The sequence below is a fragment of the Camelina sativa genome, chromosome 11 (assembly GCF_030686135.1).
Source record: "Camelina sativa cultivar CO46 ecotype springtype chromosome 11, ASM3068613v1".
Classification (NCBI taxonomy): Eukaryota; Viridiplantae; Streptophyta; class Magnoliopsida; order Brassicales; family Brassicaceae; genus Camelina; species Camelina sativa.
The window spans coordinates 38,142,863-38,157,904 of NC_141890.1; the positions used below are offsets into that span (position 1 = coordinate 38,142,863).

Sequence of the window (15,042 nt, forward strand, 5' to 3'; positions counted from 1 at the left end):
ATGTTGCTAGACACCGCCATAAACGGAAATTTTCTCAACAAGGATGTTGATGAAGGTTGGGACATGGTGGAGAATTTAGTCCAATCTGATGGGCACTACAATAAGGAATATGATCGCACCATACGATCAACTGGAGAGGACGATGCAAAATATAAAAGAGACATGAAAGCCCTCAATGAAAAATTGGACAAACTCCTCAACCAGCAACATCATATCCACTCAATCTCAGAGGAGGACCAGTTTCAGCAGCAAGATGGGGAGAATGCTCAGCTAGAGGATGTGCACTACACCAACAATCAAGGGGGTTACAATCAAGGATATAACAACTACAAACCAAACCTGAACCTCTCCTACCGTAACCCTAATGTTGCTAATCCTCAGGATCAAATCTACCCCTCCGCAGTCCAAGGAAACCAAGGCCAGCCAAAGCCTTTTGTCTAGTACAATCAAGGCTATGCTCCTAAGCAGCAGTACCCCAACAATTACCACCAAACAATTGCACCACATGGATTCCCACCACAACAAGGATCACAGAACCAACCTCAAGAGGCTGACCTCCGCGACTTGATTCAGCAAATCATCCAAGGCCAAGCATCGACAATGATGGACAATGCCAAAAGGTTTGCAGAGATGAGTAACAAGGTAGACTCTGGGTACAATGACCTCAATGCTAAGTATGATTCTTTCAATACTAAGTTGAGATACCTAGAAGGCCAACACATCGCACAACCGCCTCAAAAGCTAGGCCAACTTCCTGGTAAAGCTGTTTAGAACCCAAAAGATTATGCTACTGCCCAGGCAATCTTTCTTGAAAATGTCGATAATTACCTCACTGAGGACAATGATGTTCAAGATGGGGAGGATATGGATCACAATGGGATCTATGAGCACCAATATTACTTATCCGAGTATCAACCCGATCCTTCACTCGACCAGACCGACCGAGTTGGCAATCTAACACTGGCTCAAGAATCTCTAACTGATGCACCACTCGAGGCTGAACCCGATGACGGTGATCAGATGAGCCATCGGGAAAACGTCCAGATGATAGATCGATCTCAACTTCCTGCAGCTGAGGAAGGGGAATTGGAGGAAAGATTCAGAGCAGCTCTTGATATCCAATTAGAGGCTCTTGCAGAGCATATGTCTAACCGGAAAGGCCCCCTCCTAAGTTCTTGCCACACACACGCTCTTAGAGAGGAAATCATCAAAGAAACAGCTCAGCGGGAGATAGAAGTAAAGGAAGCTGTTAAAGAAATTGGGAATGCGATCCTGAGGAGTGGAGTGTGTTTAGATCCTTAACTGAGGATCAATGAAAAATTGGAGGACACCGGCTCTTTCACTCCACCATGTTCAATAGGCCTTCGGATCTTCACCAATTGTATGTGCGATTTGGGAGCTTCAGTTAGTATCATGCCACTTTCAGTTGCTAACAAGATGAGATTCAGCTGTTTCAAACAAATTAGCCTATATTTGGTCCTAGCTGATAGGACAATTAGGCATCCGCATGGTATCCTAGAAAACTTGCCTCTCAGGATCGGAAGAGTGGAGATTCCTACCGATTTCATGATCCTTGACATGGATAAGGAACCAAAAGACCCACTGATCCTAGGAATACCATTCTTGGCAACAGTAGGTGCGGTGATAAACGTGAAAAAAAGATAGATCAGCATTGAGCATGGAGAGCACATCATAATGAAATTTTACATCAAGAATGGAATAAAAAGGTCAACCATCGATGGTCAGGTTTTTTGCATCCAAATGATGCCAAGGACAATCAAGCGTTGCCAAGAAGTTCATACTACCTTTGCTGTGGAACCAGGACAAGAACCAGAAAAACCGTTGAATAAGTCTGCTACAATTGAGAGGACTCCAAAACTTCTCCCTCCCAAAAACAATGCTTGAAGAGCATGAAAAGTCAAGCTTAGTGACTTAAAACAAGCTCACTTGGGAGTAAGTCCCAAAGGTATCTTTTAATCTCTTTTCACTTAATTTTATTTTATTTGTATTTTTTTACTTCATTTGGATTTTATAATAGTTTTATGTTTCTTCAAGTTTTCTAAAAAAAAAAAAGAAAAAGGGGGGGGGAAGAAGAAAAATAGAAATTTTGGGGAACCCGAGGTTGTACCCGACGCGCCTGATCGTGTTCCTACTCGGATGGCGAGTGGCGTCCGAATTCCCCAAAACCCTAACCCACTCTCGGTGAAACCCTAGTGGCTGCCTCTTCTATTTAAAGGGACTTAGACCCCTCCCTTTTTGCATCACAAAATCGATAAGTCCCCTAAACCCTAAAAACTCTTTAGCTCCCAACTTTTTATTTTCTCTCAAAAGTTCGAGTATCCTCAAATTTTTAGGAACTAACCCTATTGATCTCGAGTTTAGTTTCTTTTCTCCTTTTCAAGAATTCACCAATGGCTCCAAAGATCAAAACATATCAAAAGAAGGGAATCAGATCAACCTCCGCTACCGGAGGAGAATGCATCCCTACTCGCGATTCTCGAGGACGAGGAGACGTTTCACATACCCAACCGGCGTGTGGACGTTTCCAATCCCCTACCTGAGGTGATACTCGAGCACCCGATCGTGTGGACACCCATGTTCGCTCACCAAGCCCGGCGGCGAGTGCCATCCGCAGATCTCCATGATGTAGGGATCTGTCTACGTCGGAGAAAACAGTCACCAACCCAATGGAGGTCGAATCTGACGCCGAAGGAGGACGATGGGAAGAAAGCCAAACCGTCTATTCAAGGAGTAGAGCTGCGGTTGCGAGGGGGAAGAGACCAGCTTCTGAGAAAGCCGAGAAGGTGGCTGAGAGAGCGGAGGACAAAGAGGAGGAGGACACCAATGGTGAGAGCCCTGGCAACGAAGAAGAGCAGCAAGAACGCACCCGGATGGCATCTAGGAGGCTGAAGCAGAGAGAAGTAGAGACACCGGCCAAGGTGTTCAAGGTTCTCTACAAGATGAGCTTCGTTGGAACCCGCTACCCACACCGCGAGACGATGAAACAATTGGGGATTGCGAGAGATGTTGAGTTCCTTTTCGACATGTGCCACTTGGGCCAGATGATGCGGGCCAACCTAGAAGCATACGATGAGAAGACGGTTCACTTCCTTGCCACGCTGCGGTTACATTACTTCGAAGCCTACCCGAAGCTGCTACCCGATGGGGGGATCAGGTTCATTACCTTCTCAGTGCGCAACAAGGAGTATCAGCTTACTTAAGGAGATGGAGGAGCTGTATGGTTTCAAGGCTGGTCATGGGGAAACTATGGAAGTAGACAAGGAGGAGATGAGGTCCTTATGGCTGACTATAGGGGACAAGCACCCTTACAAATCCACAAGCTCCAAATCTGCTCAAATTAGGAGCCCTGTTTTAAGGTATTTTCACAAGTCCCTAGCTTGCACTTTATTTGCTAGGAAGGAAACGGGGAATGTGAATGATCATAATCTTTAGCTGTTAGACAGACTTGTGTGGAATCATGGATAATGCTAGGGATGGTAGACCCCTTGGGCTATGAAAACCGAGAGGCGAGAAGGATCAGGAGAAATCTCTATAGGAAGGCTAGTTACGCCACTACTAGTGGCTTGCGACGTCGCTCTGAAGGGAGTGGTACACGAGCCAAGATGGCTGGATGTAGACTATCTCACATTGGCGAGATTCTTGGCTTATGAGAAGCCAAATGATAGGTTGCTCTTCAAGTTCGTTCACCCAGCATTAGGAGCCACTCAGATGATCTTGCCCAACGTCGCGACCACAAAAAATCGGTTATGAGCAAACATAGACTTCAGTCCTCCATTAGAGGAGCTGTACAACCCTTAGGGGTAATCAGAAGCTGAGGAAAGAGAGCCAAGAAGGCAAGGACAGGGAGAAGATTCGGAGGACTACGACTTTGAGGAATATGTTTCCTCCTAGAAGCAGCCAGTAGGAGTAAGAGAAGCACACAAGAGGATCGGATGGTTGAAGAGGATGAACAAGTTCCTAGCAAGGAAAGTGAAGGATCTTACCGGCACAGTCAAAGTAATGGGAGGTCAGATCAGGGAGCTACAAGACAAGGCAAGTTGTATCTCATCTCCCACTCTGATATGATCATGAGACCATCCAAGAAGATCCTTAGGTTTTAGAAACTCTTAAGTTATTTTCTAGCAGCTTTTTGAGAGAGAGATATTGAGAGCTTTTGGGAGAGACAGATCTGATTTCATCTGTATAGAGAAGATTCCTAAACTCCTTATTTACTCTTTTAATATCTATTGCTTACTATTCAGAATTATGTTTTGTTCTTCATTGAATATGTCTGAGTAGTTTGCTTGTTAGGTTCAAGGTTTTTCACAGGGTTTTTATGGTCTATTAGATCTGTTATTTGTAGGGTTTATTATCTTTTATGATCTTCATCTTTGGTTGTTCTTAATATTAATTCTTGATTGATCACCTAGAATTAATAACCTAATAAAATTAATTGATATGAGAATATAATTGATTTTCCTGGTTAAACTATTGATGAGCAAAATTATTTCTTGCAAAGAAATTTGATTTAGTAATTTTGTGGACAATCTAAATTTGTTTTTAAAGCTGATTTTTAACCTAGAATTTTACAAAGAGATTTGGATTTTCTGGTTTTAAATTTAGATAATATTTGCAGTGAGAACTGATTTATTTTACAAAAGAGTTTAGAGTTCAAGATCTGATTTTTAATTTCTTTAACCCTAATAATTTATTGATTTAATATTCTGTAATTTCCTGAAAATTTCCCTAGACCTAGCTTTTTAATCCCTTGAATTTCCACAGTCTTTATTTAATATTTTGCATTGTTCTAATTTTAATACAAATTATTATGTTTAGCGTAATCATAAAACTCTATAATTTATTGTGTAGTCTTGAGTCTTTGTGTAATTCGATCCCTAAGTACTACAGTGATCTCTTAATTTGAGAGAGTAGCTCTAGGGTTCAACTAGCACGCTTTTGTTTCTCTTCTCTTGTGTGTTTCAGGTGCATGCCTCCTAGGCCTAACACTAGAAACAATAAGACTGGTCCAACTGTGAAGCTTTCAAACCAAGAGTTAGGAAAACTTGAGCGTGAGAACATAAAAGCAGCCAAATCTTTGAAGATGGTTAAGACAATCATTCTGAGAGCTGATGAGGCTAGTGTTTTGAGGGATCAAGAGGGTCACTTGTGCAATGAACATGGCCAAAAGATTGATGTTGAGGGCAATGTGATTGCTGAGATTATCGTAGCTGAAGAGCAGGCTGATGGTGTCGATCGACGCCAACTGGGTGTCGATCGACACCAACCTCCAGCAGACGTACGTGGAGGTGCCAACCACGTTAACAACCCAGTTCGAAGAGAGGAGCAAAACCGGTACTTGATCAGGACGATTGCAGACTTCAATAGAGCTGATTTTATGTATGAGAACCGCTCTGCTATTGTCCCTCCTCCATTCCAGAGGAATGATTTTGAGCTGAAGCCTGCTTACTTCCTTCTAGTTGGACAAAGACCGTTCTCAAACCTTCCCAATGAGAAGCCTTTGGACCATATTGAGCACTTTGAGGACCTTGTGACTAGTATCAAGGCCAATGGTGTAACTGAAGACTACATCTACTACAAAATCTTTCCATATTCACTTGCAAGAGAAGCATCTCAGTGGTTAAAACAGTTGCCAGCTGGATCTTTGACATCTTGACAAAAAATTAAGGTGGCTTTCCTTAATTATTTTTATGATGATGCTATGTCTGATGAGCTGAGAGTGAAGCTGTCCTCTTTTAAGCAAAGACCAGATGAAGCTGTCAAGGCAGCCTGGGTGAGGTTCAAAGCTTATCAGAGGGACTGTCCACACCATGGCTTCTCAAGGGTGCAACTGCTAAGTATCTTCATTAGAGGATGTGACACGGAGTATCAATTAGCTTTAGATGATGCAAGTCATGGGAATTTCAAAACAAGATTTCCAGAAGATGCTGAAGGTTTTATTGAGAATTTGGCCTCCAACAATAACACTAAGAGAGCAGATGCTGAAAGGAATAGATTGCATGGAGGATTTGATTCAAACCAATTAGTTTCTTTAATGCTAAACTGGATTCAGTGCACAATCTCCTTGTGGGTAAGAAATCTGTTCATTTTGCTGCTGAAGTTGAGACATATGAGCCAGAACCTGATCAAGGAAACCAGGAGGAAGAGGATGTGAACTATGTCTATAGGAATCAGGGACAGCGGTTTGGAAATCAGCAAGGTAACAGACCTTACAGTGGAAATAGTCAGCGTAGCAACTTTCAAGGGAACTCTTCAGGCTACACTCCTAAGACTAACTTTCAGAAGCAGCACCAAGGGAGCAACTTCACAAGGACTTATGGGAACTTCTCCTATCAGTCCTCTCCTCCTAAGTCAGCTGAGAGTAGTAGGATGGAAGCTATATTAGAGCAACTTTTGCAAGGTCAGGAGCAGTTAACTATGACATTCAATGGAAAGCTTGATAATGTCTACACATAGCTTAATGGCAAGTTTGAAGCTTTGAACATACATGCCAAGAAGCTAGAGAATCAGGTTGCGCATACTGTTGGGTCTGTAAAACGGCAAGAGGGTTATCTCCCTTCAAGAAACGAATCAAATCCTAAACACTCTTGCAATGCAATAACTTTGAGAAGCGGTAAACAGTTGCATTCAGTACCCCATAAGCTTTAATCAGATGAATTGCAGGAACTGATAGATGAAGATGAAGAAGAGGAAGTCTCGAATGAGCCAGTGTCGATCGACTCCCAAATCACCCGAAGTTGTTTTAAACAAAACACCATTCGATGAAATCACCAAGTCTTCTACTCCAGTTGGTAAAAGAGTCTACACACCTAAGGTTCCATTCCCCAAGAATCCAAGGAAGTCTAAACAAGAGGTAGATGATGCTAAATGCAAGTCCATGATGGATAAGCTTATTGTTGAGCTACCTTTGATTGATGCTGTTAGGACTTCTCCAATGATTAGAATATATGTCAAGAGGATGGTAACCAAGGATTTCAATGCTGAGCAGGGATTCATGATGATATCAGCTCAAGTCAGTGCTACAATCCATAATAAGATCCCAGAAAAGCTTCCTGATCGAGGTAGTTTTGTTCTTGATTGCACTATCTTCACTGACAGATTTGCTAGATCTTTGTGTGATCTTGGTTCTAGTGTCAACTTGATGCCAAGCTCAGTAGCTCTCAGTCTGGTAATGACAGATTTCAAGCCCACCAACATCACTCTCATCCTTGTTGACCGATCAGTTCGTATTCCTGATGGTGTTCTTAAGAATGTTCCAATTAAGATTGGGGATTGATTGATTGATACCTACTGATTTTGTGGTATTGGAGTATGAAGAAGAACCCAAAGACCTTCTTATACTAGGAAGATCATTCTTAGCCACTGCTGGAGCTATTATTGATGTCGAGAAAGGACAGTTTGGTCTTAATGTTGGTGATCTACAAATGCGTTTTGACATGGACACACTGGTTAAGAGGCCAACCATTGATGGTCAGACATTCTATGTGGACACATTGTCTAATCTTGCTGAAGAGATTTTTAAGAGCTGCATCCTGAGGATCCTCTAGAGAGAGCATTGGTTGATTCTGCTGAAGAAGTTGAGTATCTAAATGACATTGTTGTTGGGTATTTCAAGCTACTTGATGCTAATGAACAAGTGAAGAAGCTGGTTGCACAAGAGGAATTGGTTAGTACTTCTTCACAAGCTGAATTTTTTTCTGATTGGAGTTTTGAGAAAGCTCCAAAGCTTGATCTCAAGCCACTTCCTACAGGTTTAAGGTATGCATTCTTGGGTGAAAATTCTTCTTATCTTGTTATTGTTAATGCTTCCTTAAACAATGCAGAGCTCACTTTACTGCTAAACAAGCTGCGCAAGTTTCACAAAGCTCTTGGTTATTCTCTTGATGATATTGCAGGACTTTCTCCAGACTTGTGTATGCATAGGATTCATCTTGAGGAAGGAGCTAAGACATCTATTCAGCATCAGAGGAGGCTGAATCCAAATTTGCAAGATGTGGTCAAGAAAGAGATCATGAAATTGCTGAATATTGGGATCATCTATCCGATTTGTGATAGAAATTGGGTTAGTCCAGTACATGTTGTCCCTAAGAAGGGTGGAGTCACAGTGGTGAAGAATGACAAGAATGAGCTAATCCCGACTAGGACAATTACTGTCCATCGGATGTGCATAGACTACAGGAAGTTGAATGCTGCAACCCGAAAAAATCACTTTCCGCTACCCTTCATTGACCAAATTCTTGAAAGGTTAGCCAATCATCCATATTACTGATTTTTGGATGGTTATTCCGGGTTCTTTCAGATTCCAATTCATCCTGATGACCAAGAGAAGACCATCTTCACTTGTCTCTATGGTACCTTCGCTTACCGCAGAATGCCCTTTGGTCTCTGTAATGCTCCTACGACATTTCAGAGATGCATGATGTCTATCTTCAATGATATTATTGAAGTTTATATGGAGGTATTCATTGATGATTTTTCAGTTTATGGATCTTCATTCAAAAGCTGTTTGGATAACCTTTGTAAGTTATTAGCAAGGTGTGAAGAGAAGTATCTAGTGCTTAACTGGGAAAAATGTCATTTTATGGTTAGAGATGGCATAGTGCTTGGCCACAGGGTTTCAGAAGCTGAAATAGTGGTTGACCGCGCTAAGATAGAGGTTATGACAGGTCTTCAATTACCAGAGAATGTGAAGGCAGTGAGGAGTTTTCTTGGACATGCAGGGTTCTATAGGCCTTTTATCAAGGATTTCAGCAACATAGCAAGACCATTTTCTTCTTTGTTGTGTAAAGATGTCAAGTTTGAATTCACTGATGAATGTCGCATAGCCTTTGAGAGGATTAAGCAGGAGCTTGTGAGTGCTCCTATTGTTCATCCACCATATTGGGATCTACCATTTGAAGTAATGTGTGATGCTAGTAATTTTTCAGTATGAGGAATGCTGGGACAGAGAAAAGATAAGAAACTTCATTCAATTTACTATGCAAGCAGGACACTTGATGATGCATAAAAAAACTATTCAACAACAGAGAAAGAGTTGTTGGCGGTTGTGTTTGCTTTTGAGAAGTTTCGGTCTTATCAAGTTGGTTCAAAAGTTATAGTTCATACTGATCATGCTGCATTAAAGTATTTGATGCAGAAGAAGGATGCTAAGCCTAGACTTTTGAGATGGATTCTTTTACTACAAGAGTTTAACATTGAAGTGAGGGATAAGAAAGGAGTAGATAATGGTGTTGCTGATCACTTGTCTAGGATTAGAATTGATTATGATGTCCTAATACATGATTGTTTACCTGAAGAGCATGTTTATTTTGTGGATACAGGGTTTCAGACTGATGAACAGATGTGTTTGTCTTCGGATGCAGAAGGTGTCGATCGACACCATACTAGCATCGATCGACACCCTTGTTTCCCCGAGACAGATTGGTCGAATGATGGAGATTTAGCTGTTGTGGCTAGCTCCAACCAATCCTGGTATGCTGCCAATTATCTTGCTGCAGAGGTAGAACCAGACAAATTCACAGGTTATCATAAGAAGAAATTCTTAAGAGAGCTTAAGAGATACTATTGGGATGAGCCTTGTTTGTATAAGCATTGCAGTGATGGTGTTTATAGAAGATGTCTAGCTGAGACTGAGGTTTCTGATGTTCTGTTTCAGTGCCATGGATCAGACTATGCTGAACATTTTGCTACTTTCAAGACAGTGTCTAAGGTTCTACAAGCAGGGTTTTGGTGGCCAACAATGTTCAAAGACACTCATGAGTTTTTCTCCCGCTGTGATGCCTGTCAAAGAAGAGGACAAATTAGTGAGAGGCATGAGATGCCACAAAACTTCATCCTTGAGATTGAAGTGTTTGATTGTTGGGGCATTGACTTTATGGGTCTGTTTCCATCTTCTCACAAAACAACTACATCCTGGTGGCTGTTGATTATGTTTCCAAGTGGGTTGAAGCAATTGCAAGTCCAAAGAATGATTCTACTGTGGTTATTAAGTTGTTTAAGACCATTATCTTTTCTCGGTTTGGAGTACCTAAGATTGTCATCAGTGATGGAGGTAAGCACTTTATTAACAAAGTGTTTGAAAAGCTGCTGAAAAAGTATGAGGTTTAACATAGATTAGCTAGTCCATATCATCCTCAGACTAGTGGACAAGTTGAGGTTTCCAACAGGCAGATCAAGGAGATTCTTAAGAAAACAGTGGGTGTTACAAGAAAGGATTGGGCTGCCAAGTTAGATGATGCTCTTTGGGCATATCAGACTGCATATAAGACACCACTTGGTACTACTCCTTTCCATATGCTTTATGGGAAAGCATTTTATCTACCAGTGGAGTTAGAGCAGAAAGCAGCTTGGACAGTTAAATTGATGAATTTTGATGCCAAAACAGCTTCAGAGAGGAGGTTGGTACAGTTGAATAAGTTGGATGAGCTGCGCTTTCATGCATTTGAGAATTCAAAGCTATACAAGGAGAAAACCAAGGCTTATCATGATAAGAAGATCATCTCCAGACATTTTGAGCATAATGATCAGGTACTCCTTTATAACTCTCGGTTGAAACTGTTTCCAGGAAAGTTGCGTTCCCGTTGGTCTGGTCCTTTTATTGTTCATGAAGTTAGACCATATGGAGCTATTGTGCTGTTAAACTCCAAAGGAGAGAAATTCACTGTTAATGGTCAAAGGGTGAAACACTATTGGGCGAAAGCCGAGATACCAGACGGACACATTGTGCGTTTGGATGATGCACCCTCAGCCTAATCTGCTGCAAAGTCAAGCTAATGACTTAAAACAAGCGCTGAGTGGGAGACAACCCACTGGTAGGAACTATTTATTTTTAATTCTCTTTTAGGATTACTAACTTATTAACTTTTGGTTTTGAGTTTTAATTGTTTCAGAAAAAAAAACAGAGTTTCGGACATCATTGATCATACAGAGCATCAACCCACACCACCTGGGTGTCGGTCGACACTACTGATTGATCATAGACGAGATAACGGGCCATCAGGTTTGAATATTTGGGCTTTAAAGCTTATTGGGTTTTGACATTGAAGTGGGCCGGATTTGAACTGAGCAGCATCGACCGACAGTCATTAGTGGTGTTGTCGACAAATGTTAAAACCGAGGGAATCGCGAATTAAACCCTCGAGCCGTCTCTTTTGTTCTTCAACTCTTGAAACTCGAAAATCTTCAAAGATCCACAGGTCTCTCGATTCTACTCCATTTTGAGTGATTCCAAGCTCTATCCCACTCGATTTTGAGCCCTCTTTCCAGATCTGGTGTCCTTTTCACAGTTTGGGGAAATGGCATCCAGGAAAAAGCTAAGGACGAATTTCGGCGAAGCTTCAACTTCTCGCCACCGACGACCACTCCTCCTGCTCCATGAGTTCCAACTCATCCTCCAAGGCCAAGGTTAGAAGGTAGAAAGATTAGATGTCATAGGAATTGGAATGATGATATTATGAAGGAATTTGAAGAATCAAAGTACATCAAAAGGCCAGTGTTAGAGAATTGGGATGTGTATGATACATTGTTCTACAATGGATGGTTAGGAGTTGAGGTTAAACCCACTACAACACTTGATTTGGTTGCTATGACACAGTTGCGCATTGAGGATGAAGTTCTTGCTATGTTGGATAGGATAGGATTGGGAACCATTGCATATAGGCCGTATGATATGTATCCTGATCTTGTTCGTCAGTTTATGGCCAAAGTGCGAGTTTATTATCAGAATGAGGTGGTTAAGAATGCACACGAGGGGTTTCTATCTTTCTTCATCAGGGGTATTCGCTATAGGCTACCACTTAGAGATCTTTGTGGCATTTATGGTTTTGAGAGAGATTTTACAGAGGTTGCACTTCCTGATAAGTTTCCTGATGTCTAAGATTTCTGGAGTTTGTTTGGACATGGGCAGTATCATTTTAAGTCATCTACACAGACAGATATTAGACATCCGGTCCTGAGGTATGTCAGTCGTGCTATTGGGCACACACTTCTATGTAAGATGGAGCCTCAAAGATGCGAGTGGCAGAGTTGATCTTATTGTATTTTGGCTTGCGAGACTTGGTTGTTGATATTTTTCCTACACCCACATTAGATAGGCCAGTTAACATGGAAGCAGTTTTTGCGCATCACTTGGTTACCTTGAAGACCAAGCCTTTCACTGGGAGCGAAAAGAAGACACAGAGCGTTGGGAGTCTTCTGGCTCCAATCTTCAGGCATTTTCAGATTGACCTCGAGAGTTGCAGGATCGTTACTCAGCATCCTGTTATGAACGTTGATTACATGGCACATATTCTTTGGATGAAGAACCTCTATTCTGGCGTTTTTGTTCAACCACTGGAGAGCGGATGATTTCAATGTCGCGTCCTGCACTTACTGATATTGGCAAGGATTAAAGCCAGCTGGCATTTCAGCCTAATATGAGAGACTCTGTTGTTGCACCTGCTGCTCGTCGCCGACGAGGCGCTGCTATTCCTGTTGTGGACTTAGATGGTCCTAACCCTGCTGGGGGTTTTGAGATTGGTTCTTCTTCTGGGACCGCGACACTTGAGTTTCTAGAGCCGCCACAGGATCCTGCCATTATGGACCAGGGAGCTCATCAGGCGTACATGGTTTCTACTTTGCATTCCATCTGGAACGACATGGTTCGATTGTCTCAGTGTGGCCGCATTCGTCCTACTAAGAGCAGATCACCTTCACTGTCTTCCCCACCTGCCAATCCAGCCTCTGATGCTGATGATTAGTTTCTGATCATGGTTTTCTTTATCTTTTTCCCTTTTTAGGATTGAGTCATTTTTATTCTTGCATTGAGTCAGTTTGTGTTTGAAATTTGTTTGAACTTATGAACTATCTATCTATCATGTTGCTTCTAACTTGTGTTTGAGTGCTTCTTAACAGAATTAACATTCAAGGATTGATCCAGCAACACCTCAACACAACTAACTGCAACTAACAAGGAGTTTCGGCCAAAAATCACAATTCGCCGAGGGTGTCGATCGACACTGCAATGGTTTCGGTCGACACTGATGGGTAACCCAAGAATCAGTTCATCTTTTCTTTACAATTTTTCACCACATTTTTGTTTCTTTTCCTTTCCCTTGCTTGATAACACTGGGGACAATGTTGTTTAAGTTTGGGGGAGGTTAGTACTAACTAACTAACTTAGTTTTTTTTATTGTGTTCAAACCATATTTTAGTTTTTATTGAGTAAAATTTTTCTTTTTATGTTGGGGACTATGATTTTTCCTTTTAGAGTACTGTCGTGGTTGATTAATGCTGCAGATTGAATCCACAATCCGACTAATGAAAAATCCTAAGGCTGACCAGTAAACCAGAGACATCCAAACTTCAAACAGAATCCATTAAACCCTGAGGTAATTTCTATACTTTTCTTTTTACACTCATCAAGGAGATTGATGTTCATAGAGCTTGATTCCTTGTTCATACCTGACAAGTAAGATTTTCAAAAGAAATTGGTACTCCTCTCCCTTATTGAAGTTTAAAAAAAATTTCTGAAAGCTTTGTAGGAAAACAAAAAGAGTGAATAAAAGATGAGATGATTTTGATCAGTTTAGAGTGGTAGGTAAATTACCTATGATATCATTATTCTACTCTTGAGTCAAATGATCACACAAAGCTTGAAAGCGAGAGGTAGGGAAATTACCGATGACCCCATTATTCGCCTACACTTTTGATTTAAAAGAAAGAAGAAGATAGAATTATTAAATAACTAAAAAAGCAGCAAAGCAAAGCTCAAAGGAAGAAAAGAATAGAATAAGTCTAGGGGAGAGAAAGAGTACCATAGTTGTTAAAGATATTGTCTTGCTTGTTATGGTATTGTACGAGAATGAGTCTAGAAGGTTCTTGACATTGATCAAATTGATGGGTCCCATCGATGAAGGCTTAATGGAGGATGTTGAGGAATTTGGGATGCTATAAGTGCCAACGGAGAAATACATGGTGGTTCGATTTGGAAATATCTGCTAATCATATGGATTATGGTTTGGATGATCATGGCATTACTTTAAAAAGAAAAGGAGTTTTCGCGTTTTCAAACCTCTTTCACAGGTCTAAGTTTCTGTTTTGCTTGAGGGCAAGCAAATGCTAAGTCTGGGGACAGTTGATATATCATGGTTTTTACGGTTTTAACCATGATATAAGTGTGTTTTTTGAGTCTTTTGATTTGTTTTGTAAGATGTTTTTGAGTCTTTACAGGTTTTCTAGGATTTTGGCATGGATAGAGCGAAGTGGAGCAATTTGGATCATTTTGGAGCATTAATCCGGAGGAAACGAACTTGGAGCCGATCAAGAGTGATGGTATCGATCGACACCACCTTAGTGTCGGTCGACACCCCGTATAGCCGACGAGAGAAGCCAAGTTTTGGAAGTTTTACAAATTTGCCCAAATTTTCCACAATTGCAACCCAAGTCCCTGACGTGTTTTAGGACATATTTATAGTGTTTTTAGGTTTTAGAAACCCTTAAGTTATTTTCTAGCAGCTTTTTCAGAGAGAGATATTGAGAGCTTTTGGGAGAGGCTGATCTGATTTCATCTGTAGAGAGAAGATTTCTAAACTCCTTATTTACTCTTTTAATATCTATTGCTTATTATTCAGAATTATATTTTGTTCTTTATTAAATATGTCTGAGTAGTTTGCTTGTTAGGTTCAGCGTTTTTCACAGGGTTTTTATGGTTTATTAAATCTGTTATTTTTAGGGTTTATTATCTTTTATGATCTTCATCTGTGGTTGTTCTTAATATTAATTCTTGATTGATCACCTAGAATTAATAACCTAGGAAAATAAATTGATATGAGAATATAATTGATTTTCCTTATTAAACCATTGATGAGCAAAATTACTTATTGCAAAGAGATTTGATTTAGTAATTTTGTGGACAATCTAAACTTGTTTTTAAAGCTGATTTTTAACCTAGAATTTTACAAAGAGATTTGGATTTTCTGGTCTTAAATTTAGATAATATTTGTAGCGAGAACTGATTTATTTTACATAAGAGCTTAGAGTTCTAGA

General features: G+C 40.8%; 1 non-coding gene and 1 pseudogene across 1 annotated transcript; one reads left to right on the plus strand and one right to left on the minus strand.

Moving 5' to 3' along the window:
- Positions 1-5,728: 5,728 nt before the first annotated feature.
- Positions 5,729-5,835, minus strand: LOC147935114 (small nucleolar RNA R71). The gene has a single exon (XR_015573462.1). It is a non-coding gene; the product is annotated as a small nucleolar RNA R71 (small nucleolar RNA).
- A 5,371-nt stretch (positions 5,836-11,206) lies between these two features.
- LOC147935115 (uncharacterized) lies at positions 11,207-12,755 on the plus strand (annotated as a pseudogene).
- Positions 12,756-15,042: the final 2,287 nt, after the last annotated feature.